The 21,280-nt window shown below is 48.0% G+C and overlaps 1 protein-coding gene across 1 annotated transcript in view; it reads right to left on the minus strand.

The window, feature by feature from the left end:
- LOC149467462 (transient receptor potential cation channel subfamily M member 2-like) overlaps nt 1–10,661 on the minus strand; it is a 342,560-nt gene extending 331,899 nt beyond the window's left edge. The window contains exon 1 of the mRNA XM_089671623.1: nt 10,430–10,661. The gene's annotated coding sequence lies outside the window, so the exon portion shown is untranslated. The remainder of the gene's footprint in view (nt 1–10,429) is intronic.
- Between the last annotated feature and the right edge of the window lie 10,619 nt (nt 10,662–21,280).

The raw sequence follows: 21,280 nt of genomic DNA on the forward strand, positions 1-21,280 counted from the left end.
CACAAGCCTTTCATTAAACCTTCCACAAGGCAGAGATGGTTATAAAGAAAGATTGTGGTCTAAAATGCAGGTCCATTGTGGTGTGTTGGAGATGTGAATTGGATATATGCCTTGGAGGTGTGTGTTGGGGGTTCGAAATTAATCCAATGGACAGCAACATGCTTTTTACTGCCATTACCACAATTCAATGGCGTAAATCTGGCCTTACTGGTCCTAACCCGACTAAGAATTTGATGACAATGTATAAATATACTTATGTTAGATGTTTGTATTATTATTTATGAATAAAATAGTGTGGTCAGTGGCTACACAAAAAGAAAAGTTGACTCTTTTCCTTTGCCTATAGGCAAACGTCTACTGTGCCCAACAGTGTGTCAAAACCTGATGGTAGATTGATGGAGCTGGGTGGGAGGTTTAAGCCTGGCATTTTTCCCTTTATATAGGTAGACATACTAATATACAGTAAAAATATAAATCTACATATAGACAGGAATAACACAGAGCAGAACCCTTACCTGTGTCATTGCACATGGGATGTGTTTAGGATCCGTTCTCACCCTGTGATCAGCTCACCATCCAACCACGATAACTGTTTAAACATCTCCAGCATTCTAACATTGTATAAATACAGACTGTTACAACAGAATGGACATTCTGAGAACCATGTGTCCACAGCTTTCTCTTTCATCTCCTCTAGATGTGTGCAATGACACATATACTGAACATGGGGGGGAGGGTGTCTTCTCTGCTTGTCCATAGAAAGTGGTTCACCGATTGTTTTTGGAGGGCCATAGATATAGGGTGGAGGTTGAACGATCCCACCACTCAGTCAGTGATCAGTGTGGGGACTGCCAACCCTGGCTTGATCTCAGCGGTTGTGTAAGCCATTAGCCAAAAAACCTCTCCATAGGGGCCACAGATATAACAATCACGTGACTGGAATTGGCAGAATTGTGGAGAAAAATACAAAAATGGTTGCCAAACATACTAGAAATAGGTAGAACATCATACTTGCAATACAGATTATCCATTAATAATGTCAGTTACAGTGGACAACGTATAGTAGTTTACCCCCCTTTTTATATATTGTCTACATATTATGAAGCATTATATTGATATATTTCTATGGTCTTCTTCTTAGCAGTAGTGCAGCACTGCACTGTGCTAGTCATTGATCACTATAGTGTGACTGGAGTGACTTTTGGGGGTGGGGGGAACCTCTGTGTCAGCTCATGTTCTCCCCATTATGTTTAAGTGACCCTGTGCCTGTGAAGGGGGACAGGGTGTGAATGTCCCAGTCTTGTGTATAGTGTATGTTCCTTTGTTCTCGGCCATGTGGTTGCCTATTGTCTACTGCCATGTGGCTATTCCTTTGTCTCGGCCACATGGCTGTCTATTGTTCTTGCCATGTGCTATCCCATTGTTCTGTGTCTTGGGTTGGTTGGGGTGGTTCCCTGTAGCTCTTCCCACTGATGGGGCTGGCTGATGATGTATTCCCTGCAGCCCTTCCCACCAATGGGGTGGGCTGATGATGTGTTTCCTGTTCCTGGTTGTGTTTCCCCACCCTCTGTATATATCCTGTGTTTGTGAAAAAATAAAAGAGTTCCCTTCCTGTTTTAAGAAGAGCTGGGTGCTGTCTATTTCCTGAGGGATTTCCAGGGTGTGGTCCTTGGATTTTGTGTTCGGACGGGGAAGCTGCAGTATAATGGAAGATACCCAAGAGTGATCGGGTTCCGGTTCCGTTACATACAGTAAGTTAGGAGTATAAGTGATACTCTGATGGTTAAATAAGTTATGAAAGATGCAAGCTTTCAGGATTCATAGACCCCTTCTTCAGGCTTTATGCTGCCACCAGCTGACCATAGAAAGGAATGCAGCATCCACACACCTCCAACACCAGCCTCCTGCCACCTACTGGCCAGAACACAGAATAAACCACCCACGGCTAACATTAGTATACTGCCACCTGCTGGCCACAGAGGAGTATATAGTGGTGCCAAAACCTGCAAATACAGATTGCTGAAACCTTCTGGCCAAAGGAGAGAATAGCGTGTCCACAGACCTCTAACACTAGCTTGCTGCCACCTGCTGGCCAGAGAAGAGTAAACAACGTTTATGATTTCGAATCTACAGCCCAAGGGCTGCATGCTGCCTTTTGGTGCTTTTTATGAAGCCCTTGCGGTCCCGGCAGGCACTAAACTGTGTTTACCTAATGCCTTGTCAGAGCAGTAATCTTCAGACAGTCTCATGTAATATGTCTCTAGTCTGTGACTGTCTCCTGCAACATGTCCCTAGTCTCCAAAAACTCCTATTGCATGTCCACTATCTATTGTATCACATCTGCAGTATCTGAACATCTCCTGTACCATGACTGCAGTCTCTGAGCATCTCTTGTATCATATCTACAAACTCTGATCATCTCCTGTAATATGTCTGCAGTCTCTGACCATCTTGTGTACCATGTCTGCAATCTCTGACCATCTCCTGTAACATGCCTGCAGTCTCTGACCATCTTGTGTATCATGTCTGCAATCTCTGACCATCTCCTGTAATATGTCTGCAGTCTCTGACCATCTCCTGTAATATGTCTGCAGTCTCTGACCATCTTCTGTAATATGTCTGCAGTCTTTGAGTATCTCATGTATTATGTCTGCAGTCTCTGAGCATCTCGTGTATTATGTCTGCAGTCTCTAAGCATCTCGTGTATTATGTCTGCAGTATCTGAGCATCTCGTGTATTATGTCTGCAGTCTCTGACCATCTCCTGTGGTATGTCTGCAGTCTCTGACCATCTTGTGTATTATGTCTGCAGTCTCTGACCATCCCGTGTATTATGTCTGCAGTCTCTGGCCATCTCTTTTATCATATCTGCAGTCTCTGACCATCTCCTATACCGTGTACACAGTCTCTGACCATCTCTTGTATTATGTCTGCGGTCTCTGACCATCTCTTTTATCATGTCCACAGTCTCTGACCATCTCTTGTAGTATGTCTGCAGTCTATGATCATCTCTTATATTGTGTTTGTAGTCTCTTACCATTTCCTGTATTGTGTCCACATTCTACAAAAAGTTCCTGTACTATGTGAGCAGTCTCTGAACATTTCTTGTATTATATCTGCAGTCTCTGACCATCTCTTGTATCACGTCTGCAGTCTCTGATCAACTCCTGTATAATGTCTGTTGTCTCTGACCATCTCTTGTGTCATATCCATAGTATTTGACTATATCATGTTATGTGTCTGCTATCTCTGACACTGAATATTTACTGAAATTTATGAGGGGGTCTTTGATGATGCTGAAGGCCACACTTTAGGCCCGTATATCAGGAAATCTCACCACCATTTATCTACAGCCTGTCTATTTGTGGGAGACTTCACATCCAGCAGCCTACAGGACCCCACCTACAACAGCTCACAGCTAGCCATAGGAGAGTATACACAGTACCCACTCACATAACACCAGCCTACCAGCACCTGCCGCCCAGAGAGGAATATACAGACACATGACATATGTCTACTGCCACTTGATGGACTCTAACATCAGCATGCTGTCACCTACTACCAGTGGCCAGAGCAGAGTATATAGCACCCACACATCTTTAATACTAGTTGCTGCCACCTGCTGGCCAGAGGAGAGTATAACATCTATCCACCACTGTGACCGTATTCACGCCGGTGCGACTTGTCATGTGATTTGACAGTTTAAAATCACGTCCTATTGTTGGCAATGGAACAGTTCAAATCAGTGCAACTCCAATTTTATGGTGCAGCACCAATTTGAGAAAAAGGTTTCTGCACTATTCTTCGTGATTTCAGGTGTGCCTTGCATAGATATCTGTGCATGAAGGTGTACAGATGTCTGCCAAGTCACACCTGAAGTCGCACTGATATGTGGCTTTGAAATCGTGCGACTTCAAGTCAAGTCGCACAAATTCAAAGTCGGATCTTGTGTGAATCAGGGCTAACACCAGGTTGTCTCCCACTGGTGACCAGAGTGAGTGTACAGCACCCACACACCTGAATTTATCAAATCTGTCACACAGCAAGGCAATGTTAACCAGGTAGACTGTGCAACAGAGAAGAAAAGGGGCCATGCCTATAAAGTCCACCAAATGGCCCCTTTTCTTCTCCAATAGTTTGAATAGGATGTGGCACTTGGGAGTGTCATACATACCCTCACAGCAATCACCCTGTGCTGGATATCATATCACTATAAGACTGTGTAACAGGTTTACTACAGGATTACAGCTTCATTCATAAAGTCTTCACTCAGCTGCTTTAAAACAGCATCACCACAGAGTAACACCAGCATTACCACAGAGAAACACCAGCATTACCACAGAGTAACACCAGCATCACCACAGAGTAACACCAGCATTACCACAGAGAAACACCAGCATTACCACAGAGGAACACCAGCATTACCACAGAGTAACACCAGCATTACCAAAGAGTAACACCAGCATTACCACAGAGTAACACCAGCATTACCATAGAGTAACACCAGGATTACCACAGAGTAACACCAGCATTACCACAGAGTAACACCAGCATTACCACAGAGTAACACCAGCATTACCACAGAGTAACACCAGGATTACCACAGAGTAACACCAGCATTACCACAGAGTAACACCAGCATTACCACAGAGTAACACCAGCATTACCACAGAGAAACACCAGCATTACCACAGAGGAACACCAGCATTACCACAGAGGAACACCAGCATTACCACAGAGTAACACCAGCATTACCACAGAGGAATTTCTTACCACTTTTTCATACCTCCAAAAGAAGCCAGTTGCCTCCTGCTGGCCAGAGAGTATGCAGTGTCTGCACATCTCTAACATCAACCTGCTGACCAAAGGGTAGTACACAGCATCCGCATACTTATAACACCAACCCGCTGCCTATGCCAATTCGCCAATTTATCAACTTACCAATCCTCTATTCGACCAGCCCACCAAATCATCATCCCACCATCCCAACAACCCACTATCCCATTGATTCTCCATCTCCCCCAACCACAGAGATATCTTAGACTGTGTGGCCAGCTTAACTGTCAGGGAGCGAGGAGCCAGACACACAAGGAGGTGCAATTAAAGGTAGGTTTATTATACAAAACAAGACAGCGTCTATGCAAGTCCAACAGCAACAGCGGATGACTTGATAGGACAGTAGCCAGGAAGGATGGTCGCCAGAGCCGGGGTCAGAAGCCAGGAAGGATGATCGCCAGAGCCGGGGTAAGAAGCCAGGAAGCATGGTCGCCAGAGCCGGGGTCAGAAGCCAGGAAGGATGGTCGCCAGAGCCGGGGTCAGAAGCCAGGAAGTATGGTCGCCAGAGCCGGGGTCAGAAGCCAGGAAGGAGTCGGTATCCAGGAGAGCAATGAGAAACTAAACAGGAGCTTGCTGCTGTGCAACAGACAGGACACGAATGCAATGGACAGCTACAAACAGCAGACTTATATGTGATAAGCCGCCACCTCCTGGAGGAGGAGCCACAGAGGGCTGAAAGCATAAAGGATCCCACAATGCTTTGCAGACACCTAAGATGGATGCCAGCACATGGAGCAGCACAAGCCCTGAGGAAAGGTAGGACCTTGACATTAACTCACTGACCCAGCATCCAACCAACCCACCATCTTACTGTATGACACCCAACCAATCACTCAAAATTTTATTTGACCAAACCTTTATATTATTAAGCAAGAGACACAACAATCTCCTAACCCACCAGTTTTCCAAACCACTAACCAAACATACAACCAATCCACTATCCCACCAACCCAACATCCAACCAACCCAACATCCAACCAATCCACCATCTTACTGAACCACTAATTCACTGACCCAATATACCACCTGTGACGAACGCGGGATCGCTGCCACCAATATGTGACGATCCCACAATCGCTGCCACCAATATGTGACGATCCCACGATCGCTGTCACCAATATGTGACGGACGCGGCGTCACACCCCTGACCTTCTCACCAAACTTGTGACCGAAGGACTAGCTGATCTGAAGCCGCGATGTCATGTGCGTAACAATGCCACACCCAGCTGCACCTGCACAACGATCTTCCAGCTAATGGACCACAATCAATGTACCGGCAGCCTGAGCGATTGTTACTGGGTCAGGTTAACTATGCAATTAACCCTTCACACTGCCACCACCTCCTTTTTGTTCAGAGAAAGAGGAAACTCTGCGATATCCGCAATAACACTATAATGGTTGAGGTAATCGCCTGTATAACACGGTCACCGCAGGCCGGTTATTCAGAGGGTTAAACAAACACAGAAGCGTTCTTTTTAGAGGCAGGAATTCGTAAATTGCAATTAAGAGCTATACAAACAGTTCAACACTTTCAGCAGGAAAGATTTATTACTGAAAAGTCAAAAAGGGGTGCAATAAAAATATTTACAGAACAATGTTGTTGTCACGTACCTGATGGGAGACTAAATTGACGAGGTTGGCCTCACTTGTGTCACTAGCCCTGACCCTGCTGAAGTTGGAACAGAGGGAATGTAGGGACCAGGGGGACAAGAGCGCCAGAGGTTTGCTTGCAGCTCTAGCGGATGATGACCTTGGTAGGCAGGATATCCTCTGATTTGGGTACTGTAGCAATAGACCAGGCAGGTTTAGTGGATTACCAGATGCACAGCAGAGCCAGGTTTGTAGCCAGGACACAGAACTGGAGCTGAGTCGTAGGATAGCCAGGGTCATAACAGTCGGGCAGCGCGGTACAGGATCAGGAGGAAAAGCCAAAGTCAGGATCAGAGCCGAAGTCAGGAACCGGGGGCAGGAGAGTACTCAGAGTCGGGTCAGAAACAAGCCGGGTCAGCAACAAGGAAACGAACAGGAGCAAGCAGGACACGGGGGGGAGCTGAAGACCAGTCAGCACTGAATCTGGACAGAGGCGCACCTTAAATAGCCCATCTGGCGCCAATCTTCACCGTGCGTGTGCACGTGTGCATGTGCACATGTGAATGCATGTGCGCTATCGCGCATTCCTGCGCGCCTGCGCACAATTGGCAATTCTTCTGTGGGATCTGTTTCGCGCATGCGCGTTCAAGATCGCAATTCTTCTTGCAGGAACTCTCTTACAGATGTAACCAATATATATATATAAATATACAGAGAACAATAGCACAGCTAAGAGGTAACAGAAAGGAGGTTAAAGGATTAAAGTACTTGCCAAACAGCCTTGGGTTTGCAGATCAAGTTTCAGAGCGAAAGGGCACGCATCTCCCCAGGTGGTACTGATGTTAAAATGAGAGAATTCTTCAACTTAACTCTCTTATGCCTGACAGCTCAATTTGTAGTTTCCCAGCAGGGGGTGTCTTTGAAGTCAAGGACCAATACCCCGTTTAGGGCGTGGAGGTCTGGGTGCAGACCTAAACTAGAGCCAAAATCTTGTGTAGTTCATATTTTGGCTCATAACTTTTCCTGTGCACAAGTGATACTCCACCCGCCGGTAGATTATTATGCAGACACGTCTGAGGATTGATTCGATATGAAATAGGAAATTATACACTGAACGGTTCACGAGATCAACGTTTTGGCTTTAGTATGTATTCGTGACAAGAGTGACCTACCAAAATGTTTGTCTCCTCTTGGCCAATCTGGTGATATGTCTGGTTTTTATGTAAGTCTCTCATATTCCAAGATATGAGACATAGAGGAAAAATGGATTTTTAAAAGTGTTAGCTGGTCCCGCCTTCCTTGAAATGTCTTTGAACTCCTGGGAAGGCTTGCTGTAGCTTTTACGAGGTGCTACATTTTACAGGTTCTTTGGACAGTGAGGCCCCAGCTCCCTTGGGGGTCCTACAACTCATAGCCCCCCTGCTGGGCTCTGGCCTGTGACACTTTTAACACACACTGCCATATGTCACTGTGCCTCTCAGAGAGGGAGAGGGAAAGGGAAAGAATAAGGGGAGAAAATGGAGATTCTTAACAAAATGGAGGCTGCGTCCTTCACTGTGTGCATGCTTGTTACATCACCAACCAACCATTTGACTGAGACATTATCACGCCAACCCATTGCTGCAATGACGCATCATCACACCAACTCACCATCTCATCTTCCCACGCTTCTATTAACACTATGTTTATCATCTACTCTTTTACAGAAGAAAGAATTTAACAGCTATATTCTAACGTAGGTTACTTTATTATATGTTGTTCTTAGTTTTTATATATATATATTTGTTATAGTTACTGTGTATCTGCATATACGTGTTCTCCAAGCAATACCCTATTCATTTAAATAGGTAAAGATACTTGTGTTTGCTCTAACTGTAAAGTATTATTGACTGACAACCTACACCGTTTTGGTGAATTTAAGTAAAAAAGCAGAACTGTCACCTCAGAACACTTAGCATGGTTGGAGGATCCATGTATTGTGGCATACTACTAAAGAGCCTTCAGATATTTAGATATTTTAAAGCTCTATAAACACTGCTTCTGCCATGCAAGGTTCTCTAAGGAGTGTTTGGCCAGTGTGGTGGTCAGGAACATTGTATTTGCAGATATACATAGGTGGGAGATAGAGGGGAGAGTGAGAGAGACATCTAGGAGCTCAATGTTTTGGAATGGTGCTTGACACCTATCTTCCATAGTCTACCAGGATTACCATTTTGTAATATAAAATCTAAGAACTCCCTTCCTCCAACTATCCACTTAGGGGTTGACAAGACTTCATTTTTTTGGGGGGGGGGTTCCATCTACAATAGCCAGGAAGTGAACCAGCGAGTCTCCCACCCCAGTCAGATGAACTTTGTGGGTGGCCTTCAGGTCCCTCAGGATGGTTTTATTCATATTGGGAGGAGTGGCACTGTCTGACCGCAGGATAAAAATTATACTCAGCATAAATAGCTAACGCCGAAACACTTCCCGTTATTAGAAATTTACAAATGTTCCTGACAGTGGAATTTAAAGCAGAATTTCAGGCAAAGAGATTTAAAAAAAAATGAAATACACATTCAATGATCAGCGAGACTTCAGATCCATCTAACACCCCTGCCAGTCAAACCAACCAACCCTAACATTAAGAAAGCCCAATCATATTGAATGGGAGAGCCAACACACCAAAACAAATCCTTTACTGGACACTCCACAAGGCCGAGATGGTTCTAAAGAGAGATGGTGCTCTAAAACGCAGGACTATTGTGGTCTGTTGGTGATGTGCATTGGAAATATTCATTGGAGATGTGCATTGGAGGCTCAAAATGGGTATATTGGACAACAATACGCTTTTTGCTGCCCATAACCAAAATCCAGCAGTGTAAATCTTGCCTTACAGGTCCTAAACCAAAGAATTTAGTGATAATGTATAAATATACTTAGATGTTTGTATTATTACTTATTAATAAAATAGTGTGGCCAGTGGCTATACAAGGAAATGCCAACTATTCTCCTCTGCTGGCTATAGGCAAAATCGTACTGTCTCCATCAGGACCTGATGACAGATATACAGAGCTGGGTGGCAGGTTCAAGCCTGGTATTTTTTCTCTTCATATAGGAAGATATACTGATATAGATACATAGTTAGTCGGAATGAAAAAAGACAAAAGTCCATCCAGTTCAACCATAGAAAAGAAAAAAAAGTTATAATCCTATACCCACAGTTAAATAAATACATCACAATGTAGCACTACTCACAAAAATAAATGAATAAATATAAACATCCACAAATACATAGTGACACACTGTACAAAATCTGTGAAATAAACCAATAATGCTCACTTGGTGCCACAATATAAATATAAACATCAGTGAAAATGATAATCATGCATATGATACTTCATATATTACCACAATATAATGTGATTTAAAAACCCAAAAAATGTGATGGTGAATGATAGTAGAAACATATGTTTCTATTACTACAAATACATAAAAACATGCAAAGAACTATTGCATATACATGCAGTAGATACCTAAAATACCACACAACATATACCAAGGAACATATACCTCTTGCAAGGTAAAAAATAAAAATCCCAATCAGTGAGACATAAAATATATAAAATCAGTGCACAATATTTGTGAAAAAATCTGTGCAAAAACCAGGGGCGGACTGACCATTTGGAAACTCGGGCAGTGCCCGAGGTCCCGGGGTCAGTAGGGGGCCCCATGAGATGCCCCTGGTACCTTTTTCATAGGCTTTTTTGAGTTTGGGCAAGGACACAGGGGCCCCATGATCCCCTATTGCCCGGGGGCCCCATGAGTTGTCAGTCCGCTCCTGGCAACAACACAAATATATAAATAGGATCAAACTGCAACGTCTGATCTGTGCTCATAAAGTCCAATAAGATGTGGATAATATCACCTTATCCAATTAGAGATGACACTCGTGCTGATAGGGTGTGACAGTGGGTAACTGCTGACACAAGACAATCCGACCACCGGCTAGGTAAGCCTCTCACCTTAAAACTTTGAAACGTACGGGTCAAAGCGTTTTGTAAGATCCCGCTCTCAGATCCTTCAAGTATGCAGCCACTCCACTGATCTGCTCCCACCACACACAAATCTCCATCTACAAGGTCAGCAATCTGATAATGGCTGCTCTGCAGATAGGGTAAGATACAACGCCAATATCTCACTTAAAACATAAAACACATCTGTCAGCATGCAGGGTCCTATTACATGAGTGCAGTTTTCCTTTCCCCAGAAATAGCACAGCATTGCAGTCAGGGTGGGGAAACTCCGCAAGACTGTATGCCTCACCCCACCCTGACTGCAATGCTGTGCTATTTCTGGGGAAGGGGACTCTGTGCACTCATCACACACTATCCGCACGAGGGACATCTCTAATTGGACAAAGTGATATTATCCACATCATATTGGACTTTATGAGCACAGATCAGACGTTGCAGTTTGATCCTATTTATATATTTATGTTGTTGCACAGATTTTTTCACAAATATTGTGCACTGATTTTATATATTTTATGTCTCACTGATTGGGATTTTTATTTTTTTACCTTGCAAGAGGTATATGTTCCTTGGTATATGTTGTGTGGTATTTTAGGTATCTACTGCATGTATATGCAATAGTTTTTTGCATGTTTTTATGTATTTGTAGTAATAGAAACATAAGTTTCTACTAGAGATGAGCGAATCGAAGTAGCCGAAGTGGAATTCGAGTCGAATATCGGAAAAATTTCAATTCGCGCCGAATCCGAAAAATAGCCTAATTCGGACGCGCGAATCAAAATTTTTCCGAAAATGGCGGCTGACATGTGCGGCGACAGAGCGGGGATGTCTGGGAAGGCGCGCAGACAAGGCGCGCTGACCCATAATGCATTCCTCAACGACATGTGATCGCATCAGCCAATCAGCAGCCAGCCAGCTAGCACTGTGTAATGGTCGAGCTATAAATAGCGGCCATTTTGGAATTCTTCATTTGCCTGCAGTCATTGAACAGAGGCAGACTGCTCTGTATTAGGGACAGGGACAGAGTTAGGGCCACAGAAACGATACTTGGGGACAGAGAAACGTTACTTAGGGACAGAGAACCATTACTCAGGGACACAGAATTGCTAATTAGGGCCACAGAATCGTTACTTAGGGACAAAGAAACGCTAGTTAGGGCCACAGAATTCATACTCAGGGACAGACAGAATTGTTACTGAGTGCCAGAGAATTGTTACTTAGGGCCACAGAAACGTTATTAGGGCCACAGAATTGTTACTCAGGGACAGACAGAATTGTTACTGAGTGCCAGAGAATTGTTACTTAGGGCCACAGAAACGTTATTAGGGCCACAGAATTGTTACTCAGGGACAGACAGAATTGTTACTGAGTGCCAGAGAATTGTTACTTAGGGCCACAGAAACTTTAGTTAGGGCCACAGAATTGTTACTCAGGGACAGACACAGAATTGTTACTGAGGGCCACAGAACTGTTACTTAGGGCCACAGAATTGTTACTCGCACAGACACAGAATTGTTACTCGCACAGACACAGAATTGTTACTGAGGGCCACAGAACTGTTACTTAGGGCCACAGAATTGTTACTAGCACAGACACAGAATTGTTACTCGCACAGACACAGAATTGTTACTGAGGGCCACAGAACTGTTACTTAGGGCCACAGAATTGTTACTCGCACAGACACAGAATTGTTACTCGCACAGACACAGAACTGTTACTGAGGGCCACAGAACTGTTATTTAGGGCCACAGAATTGTTACTTAGGGCCACAGAATTGTTACTCGCACAGACACAGAATTGTTACTGAGGGCCACAGAACTGTTACTTAGGGCCACAGAATTGTTACTCGCACAGACACAGAATTGTTACTCGCACAGACACAGAACTGTTACTGAGGGCCACAGAACTGTTACTTAGGGCCACAGAATTGTTACTTAGGGCCACAGAATTGTTACTCGCACAGACACAGAATTGTTACACAGGGACACAGAATTGTTACTGAGGGCCACAGAACCGTTACTTAGGGCCACAGAATTGTTACTGAGGGCCACAGAACTGTTACTTAGGGCCACAGAATTGTTACTCGCACAGACACAGAATTGTTACTCGCACAGACACAGAATTGTTACTGAGGGCCACAGAACTGTTACTTAGGGCCACAGAATTGTTACTCGCACAGACACAGAATTGTTACTCGCACAGACACAGAATTGTTACTGAGGGCCACAGAACTGTTACTTAGGGCCACAGAATTGTTACTCGCACAGACACAGAATTGTTACTCGCACAGACACAGAATTGTTACTGAGGGCCACAGAACTGTTACTTAGGGCCACCGAATTGTTACTTAGGGCCACAGAATTGTTACTCGCACAGACACAGAATTGTTACACAGGGACACAGAATTGTTACTGAGGGCCACAGAACCGTTACTTAGGGCCACAGAATTGTTACTGAGGGCCACAGAACTGTTACTTAGGGCCACAGAATTGTTACTCGCACAGACACAGAATTGTTACTCGCACAGACACAGAATTGTTACTGAGGGCCACAGAACTGTTACTTAGGGCCACAGAATTGTTACTCGCACAGACACAGAATTGTTACTGAGGGCCACAGAACTGTTACTTAGGGCCACAGAATTGTTACTCGCACAGACACAGAATTGTTACTGAGGGCCACAGAACTGTTACTTAGGGCCACAGAATTGTTACTCGCACAGACACAGAATTGTTACTCAGGGAAACAGAATTGTTACTGAGGGCCACAGAACTGTTACTTAGGGCCACATAATTGTTACTCGCACAGACACAGAATTGTTACTCGCACAGACACAGAATTGTTACTGAGGGCCACAGAACTGTTACTTAGGGCCACAGAATTGTTACTCGCACAGACACAGAATTGTTACACAGGGACACAGAATTGTTACTGAGGGCCACAGAACCGTTACTTAGGGCCACAGAATTGTTACTGAGGGCCACAGAACTGTTACTTAGGGCCACAGAATTGTTACTCGCACAGACACAGAATTGTTACTCGCACAGCCACAGAATTGTTACTGAGGGCAACAGAACTGTTACTTAGGGCCACAGAATTGTTACTCGCACAGACAAAGATTTGTTACTCAGGGACACAGAATTGTTACTGAGGGCCACAGAACCGTTACTTAGGGCCACATAAACGTTAATCAGGGACACAGAATTGTTACTGAGGGCCACAGAACCGTTACTTGGGGCCACAGAAACGTTAATCAGGGACACAGAATTGTTACTGAGGGCCACAGAACTGTTACTTAGGGCTACAGAATTGTTACTCGCACAGACACAGAATTGTTACTCAGGGACACAGAACTGTTACTGGGGGCCACAGAACTGTTACTTAGGGCCACAGAATTGTTACTCGCACAGACACAGAATTGTTACTCGCACAGACACAGATTTGTTACTCAGGGACACAGAATTGTTACTGAGGGCCACAGAACCGTTACTTAGGGCCACATAAACGTTAATCAGGGACACAGAATTGTTACTGAGGGCCACAGAACCGTTACTTGGGGCCACAGAAACGTTAATCAGGGACACAGAATTGTTACTGAGGGCCACAAAACCATTACTTGGGGCCACAGAAACGTTAATCAGGGACACAGAATTGTTACTGAGGGCCACAGAACTGTTACTTAGGGCCACAGAATTGTTACTCGCACAGACACAGAATTGTTACTCAGGGACACAGAACTGTTACTGAGGGCCACAGAACTGTTACTTAGGGCCACAGAATTGTTACTCGCACAGACACAGAATTGTTACTCGCACGGACACAGAATTGTTACTGAGGGCCACAGAACTGTTACTTAGGGCCACAGAATTGTTACTCGCACAGACACAGAATTGTTACTCAGGGACACAGAACTGTTACTGAGGGCCACAGAACTGTTACTTAGGGCCACAGAATTGTTACTCGCACAGACACAGAATTGTTACTCAGGGACACAGAACTGTTACTGAGGGCCACAGAACTGTTACTTAGAGCCACAGAATTGTTACTCGCACAGACACAGAATTGTTACTCGCACAGACACAGAATTGTTACTGAGGGCCACAGAACTGTTACTTGGGGCCACAGAAACGTTAATCAGGGACACAGAATTGTTACTGAGGGCCACAGAACTGTTACTTAGGGCCACAGAATTGTTACTCGCACAGACACAGAATTGGTACTCGCACAGACACAGAATTGTTACTGAGGGCCACAGAACTGTTACTTAGGGCCACAGAATTGTTACTCGGACAGACACATAATTGTTACTCAGGGACACAGAATTGTTACTCAGGGACACATAATCGTTTAATTAAAGAGTATGTCAGACAACATGCAGAGGAGTGGCAGAGGAGGCAATGTTTTAGGAGCAAGCAGACGTGGCAGCAGAGGAAGGGGTCGAGGCAGCAGTATTCGCAGCCAGAGGCCAGTGCTCCCGGTGTCATCCAGCGGTCGTGTCTCCACCGACAACCCTGCCGTCATTGATTGGTTGGCTCGGTCGTCTTCCTCTTCCCAGGTCACCTCTGACACCTACAGCCAACGGTCGGTGGGTACGTCAGACACAACCGTTAGTTGGCATGGCCCGGGAGCAAGCCCACTGAAATCACGTGTCCTCTACCTGCCCCTGTCCTTTGCTGTTCCCTCACCAAGCGAAGTATCGCATGCTGTGGGCTCAGCCCCACTGTACAGTGAGGAAGAGCTAACAGAGGGCGGTCAGGAACGGGGGGAGACATCGGCCTTTTCAGCAGCCAGGCGAAGAAGTACTGGCGAGGAGAGTGGCTCTGTAGCCGGTCTAGAGACAGGTCTGTCTCCTGACCCAGACGCAGCCGAGGGGGCTAGTAGTGAGGCGGAGACCGTACTTGATGATGAGGAGGTTGATCGCACTTGGCTGCCTCGTCGTCATCAGGCAATTTCTTCTGCATCATCAGGAGAAGAGGGTGCCAGCTTGGCAGCGAGCGAAACAGTCGGTGGGTTGCCCAGGAGGCAGCAGGGTCGCATCAGTGTCAGTGGAGCCAAACGTCCACGGAGTAGAGCACCAGCTCCACTGCAGCCTACCACCACGGCCAGTAGTGGTGCCGTTGCGCACGGAGGAAGTTGCAGTCAGCCAGTGAGGAGTAGCGGGGGCAAAGTTTCCTACTCGGTGGTGTGGCAATTTTTTGTCAAGCCGCCCGAGGAAGTAAACGTAGCCGTATGTCGACTATGTGGCCAGAAATGCAAGCGTGGCCAGGGGGCCCATGTTGGGACTACAGCGTTGCGTCAGCATATGCAGCGTCACCATTCGGTGGCCTGGGAAAACCGTGATAAAGATACGGCGGTTCTGCCTGCCCCAGCCCCCGCTCCATCACCCGCTCCGTTACTTGCTCCGTCACCCGACGTCGTCAATCACCCTCTATCAGCCAGTCAAGGCTCCAACACCTCTGCTGAGGGGAGTTGTCGCTCGTTGGCATCTTCCGCTCGTTCAGATGCTCCTTCTCCTGCTACTCCTCTTCTCGGATTCCGTCAACAGTCTTTCTTGGAATCCGTTTCCAAGAGACAACAGTTTGCGAGCACGCACCCGACGGTGCAAAAGCTGAACGTCCTCCTGTCCAAGTTGCTGGTGCTGCAGTCCCTCCCTTTCCAACTGGTGGACTCAGCACATTTCCGAGAAATAATGGCTTGTGCCGCGCCGCGGTGGAGAGTGCCAAGCCGTCATTTCTTCGCCATAAAGGCAGTGCCAGCCCTACATTCACATGTAGAAGAGATGGTGGGCCAGTCTTTGAGCATGTCGGTCTCTGCCAAAGTGCACGGCAGCGCCGACGTGTGGAGCTGTAACTACGGTCAGGGACAGTATATGTCATTTACGGCCCACTGGGTGAACGTGGTGCCGGCACAGCCGCACCAGCAACTTGGACAGGTCACGACGCTTTTGCCTCCACGTTTGCACGTCCTTGGTCCAGCAAACATGTCCGCCTCTACCACCTCTTTTTCCGCCGTGTCCTCAGCCGCTACCCCCGTGCCAAGTCCCATTACCCGACCGGCATATCACATGTGCAGGGCGCAACGGTGTCACGCTGTGCTGCACCTGGTATGCCTTGGCGAACGTAGTCACACAGGGGAGGAACTTCTGAGTGTAATGAACAGAGAAATCGACAGATGGCTGTCTCCGCGCAAACTGAAAATCGGAACCATGTTGACCGACAACGGAAAGAACATGGTGTCTGCTCTGCGTCAAGGAAGGTTGTGCCATGCGCCATGCATGGCTCACGTGTTCAATCTGGTTGTCAAGCGGTTCCTAAAATCCACCATCCCACTGCAAGACATCCTTAAAATGTCACGTAAACTGTGCATGCATTTCAGCCATTCCTACACCGCAAAGAACACCCTCATTGAGCTGCAGCGGCAGAACGGAATTCCACAGCATCGCCTGATCTGCGACATTGCAACAAGGTGGAATTCAACCCTACACATGTTAGACCGCCTTTACGAGCAGCGAAAGGCCATCACCGATTTCCTGATGTTACAAGCGGATAAAGGTACTCCCCTGTGTAACTTAGATGTCAGCCATTGGCAGCTCATGCGTGACACCTGCCGCTTGCTCAGGCCCTTTGAGGAGGCCACGCTATTCGTGAGTCGGCAGGACTATGGGATGAACGACGTCATTCCTCTGTTGCACGTCCTGGAACAAATGCTGTTAACAATGGCTGGTCAGGGTGCGGTAGAGGTGGCGCACAGATCTCAACGCCACATGACCCCTGTGGGGGCAGGACAGGAAGAAGAGGAGGAGGTAGAGGAGGACATTTGTGCTCAGGAATTATTGAGTGAAATGGGTGGTTTTTCCACTCAGCGGACAGGAGTGGAGGAGCAGGAGCATCTGGTAGAGGAGGAGGAGACAGAGGACCCAGACGCACCGTGGCAGTATGCTGTGGAGATGGAGGGGCCTCCCATAGCTGCTGCCAGGCCCCTAATCTGCCATGGGCCCCTATATACCGCCTCCTCATGCTGCTGCCAAGTCCAGAGTCTCTCATGGGTCCCTGTACGGCCTCCCATTGCTGCTGTCTCCATAGCCACACTCTGCCATGTGCCACTTTCAGGTCTCCTCACACACTGCTGGTGTGTTGAATTTTTTGACATAGGGTGCTGGCAGATTACGGGCCTCCTATAGCTGCTGCCAGGCCCCTAATCTGCCATAGGCCCCTATATACCGCCTCCTCATGCTGCTGCCAGGTCCAGAGTCTCTCATGGGTCCCTGTACGGCCTCCCATTGCTGCTGTCTCCATCGCCACACTCTGCCATGTGCCACTTTCAGGTCTCCTCACACTGCTGGTGTGTTGAATTTTTTGACATAGGGTGCTGGCAGATTACGGGCCTCCTATAGCTGCTGCCAGGCCCCTAATCTGCCATTGGCCCCTATATACCGCCTCCTCATGCTGCTGCCAGGTCCAGAGTCTCTCATGGGTCCCTGTACGGCCTCCCATTGCTGCTGTCTCCATCGCCACACTCTGCCATGTGCCACTTTCAGGTCTCCTCACACACTGCTGGTGTGTTGAATTTTTTGACATAGGGTGCTGGCAGATTACGGGCCTCCCATAGCTGCTGCCAGGCCCCTAATCTGCCATGGGCCCCTATATACCGCCTCCTCATGCTGCTGCCAAGTCCAGAGTCTCTCATGGGTCCCTGTACGGCCTCCCATTGCTGCTGTCTCCATAGCCACACTCTGCCATGTGCCACTTTCAGGTCTCCTCACACACTGCTGGTGTGTTGAATTTTTTGACATAGGGTGCTGGCAGATTACGGGCCTCCTATAGCTGCTGCCAGGCCCCTAATCTGCCATAGGCCCCTATATACCGCCTCCTCATGCTGCTGCCAGGTCCAGAGTCTCTCATGGGTCCCTGTACGGCCTCCCATTGCTGCTGTCTCCATCGCCACTCTCTGCCATGTGCCACTTTCAGGTCTCCTCACACACTGCTGGTGTGTTGAATTTTTTGACATAGGGTGCTGGCAGATTACGGGCCTCCCATAGCTGCTGCCAGGCCCCTAATCTGCCATGGGCCCCTATATACCGCCTCCTCATGCTGCTGCCAAGTCCAGAGTCTCTCATGGGTCCCTGTACGGCCTCCCATTGCTGCTGTCTCCATAGCCACACTCTGCCATGTGCCACTTTCAGGTCTCCTCACACACTGCTGGTGTGTTGAATTTTTTGACATAGGGTGCTGGCAGATTACGGGCCTCCTATAGCTGCTGCCAGGCCCCTAATCTGCCATAGGCCCCTATATACCGCCTCCTCATGCTGCTGCCAGGTCCAGAGTCTCTCATGGGTCCCTGTACGGCCTCCCATTGCTGCTGTCTCCATCGCCACACTCTGCCATGTGCCACTTTCAGGTCTCCTCACACTGCTGGTGTGTTGAATTTTTTGACATAGGGTGCTGGCAGATTACGGGCCTCCTATAGCTGCTGCCAGGCCCCTAATCTGCCATAGGCCCCTATATACCGCCTCCTCATGCTGCTGCCAGGTCCAGAGTCTCTCATGGGTCCCTGTACGGCCTCCCATTGCTGCTGTCTCCATCGCCACACTCTGCCATGTGCCACTTTCAGGTCTCCTCACACACTGCTGGTGTGTTGAATTTTTTGACATAGGGTGCTGGCAGATTACGGGCCTCCCATAGCTGCTGCCAGGCCCCTAATCTGCCATGGGCCCCTATATACCGCCTCCTCATGCTGCTGCCAAGTCCAGAGTCTCTCATGGGTCCCTGTACGGCCTCCCATTGCTGCTGTCTCCATAGCCACACTCTGCCATGTGCCACTTTCAGGTCTCCTCACACACTGCTGGTGTGTTGAATTTTTTGACATAGGGTGCTGGCAGATTACGGGCCTCCTATAGCTGCTGCCAGGCCCCTAATCTGCCATAGGCCCCTATATACCGCCTCCTCATGCTGCTGCCAGGTCCAGAGTCTCTCATGGGTCCCTGTACGGCCTCCCATTGCTGCTGTCTCCATCGCCACACTCTGCCATGTGCCACTTTCAGGTCTCCTCACACTGCTGGTGTGTTGAATTTTTTGACATAGGGTGCTGGCAGATTACGGCCCTCCTATAGCTGCTGCCAGGCCCCTAATCTGCCATAGGCCCCTATATACCGCCTCCTCATGCTGCTGCCAGGTCCAGAGTCTCTCATGGGTCCCTCTACGGCCTCCCATTGCTGCTGTCTCCATCGCCACACTCTGCCATGTGCCACTTTCAGGTCTCCTCACACTGCTGGTGTGTTGAATTTTTTGACATAGGGTGCTGGCAGATTACGGGCCTCCTATAGCTGCTGCCAGGCCCCTAATCTGCCATAGGCCCCTATATACCGCCTCCTCATGCTGCTGCCAGGTCCAGAGTCTCTCATGGGTCCCTGTACGGCCTCCCATTGCTGCTGTCTCCATCGCCACACTCTGCCATGTGCCACTTTCAGGTCTCCTCACACACTGCTGGTGTGTTGAATTTTTTGACATAGGGTGCTGGCAGATTACGGGCCTCCCATAGCTGCTGCCAGGCCCCTAATCTGCCATGGGCCCCTATATACCGCCTCCTCATGCTGCTGCCAAGTCCAGAGTCTCTCATGGGTCCCTGTACGGCCTCCCATTGCTGCTGTCTCCATAGCCACACTCTGCCATGTGCCACTTTCAGGTCTCCTCACACACTGCTGGTGTGTTGAATTTTTTGACATAGGGTGCTGGCAGATTACGGGCCTCCTATAGCTGCTGCCAGGCCCCTAATCTGCCATAGGCCCCTATATACCGCCTCCTCATGCTGCTGCCAGGTCCAGAGTCTCTCATGGGTCCCTGTACGGCCTCCCATTGCTGCTGTCTCCATCGCCACACTCTGCCATGTGCCACTTTCAGGTCTCCTCACACTGCTGGTGTGTTGAATTTTTTGACATAGGGTGCTGGCAGATTACGGGCCTCCTATAGCTGCTGCCAGGCCCCTAATCTGCCATTGGCCCCTATATACCGCCTCCTCATGCTGCTGCCAGGTCCAGAGTCTCTCATGGGTCCCTGTACGGCCTCCCATTGCTGCTGTCTCCATCGCCACACTCTGCCATGTGCCACTTTCAGGTCTCCTCACACACTGCTGGTGTGTTGAATTTTTTGACATAGGGTGCTGGCAGATTACGGGCCTCCCATAGCTGCTGCCAGGCCCCTAATCTGCCATGGGCCCCTATATACCGCCTCCTCATGCTGCTGCCAAGTCCAGAGTCTCTCATGGGTCCCTGTACGGCCTCCCATTGCTGCTGTCTCCATAGCCACACTCTGCCATGTGCCACTTTCAGGTCTCCTCACACACTGCTGGTGTGTTGAATTTTTTGACATAGGGTGCTGGCAGATTACGGGCCTCCTATAGCTGCTGCCAGGCCCCTAATCTGCCATAGGCCCCTATATACCGCCTCCTCATGCTGCTGCCAGGTCCAGAGTCTCTCATGGGTCCCTGTACGGCCTCCCATTGCTGCTGTCTCCATCGCCACACTCTGCCATGTGCCACTTTCAGGTCTCCTCACACACTGCTGGTGTGTTGAATTTTTTGACATAGGGTGCTGGCAGATTACGGGCCTCCCATAGCTGCTGCCAGGCCCCTAATCTGCCATGGGCCCCTATATACCGCCTCCTCATGCTGCTGCCAAGTCCAGAGTCTCTCATGGGTCCCTGTACGGCCTCCCATTGCTGCTGTCTCCATAGCCACACTCTGCCATGTGCCACTTTCAGGTCTCCTCACACACTGCTGGTGTGTTGAATTTTTTGACATAGGGTGCTGGCAGATTACGGGCCTCCTATAGCTGCTGCCAGGCCCCTA

Source organism: Staurois parvus, unplaced genomic scaffold (genome assembly GCF_062004578.1).
Source record: "Staurois parvus isolate SC_StPar_1 unplaced genomic scaffold, SC_StPar_1.0 ptg000109l, whole genome shotgun sequence".
Taxonomy (NCBI): Eukaryota; Metazoa; Chordata; class Amphibia; order Anura; family Ranidae; genus Staurois; species Staurois parvus.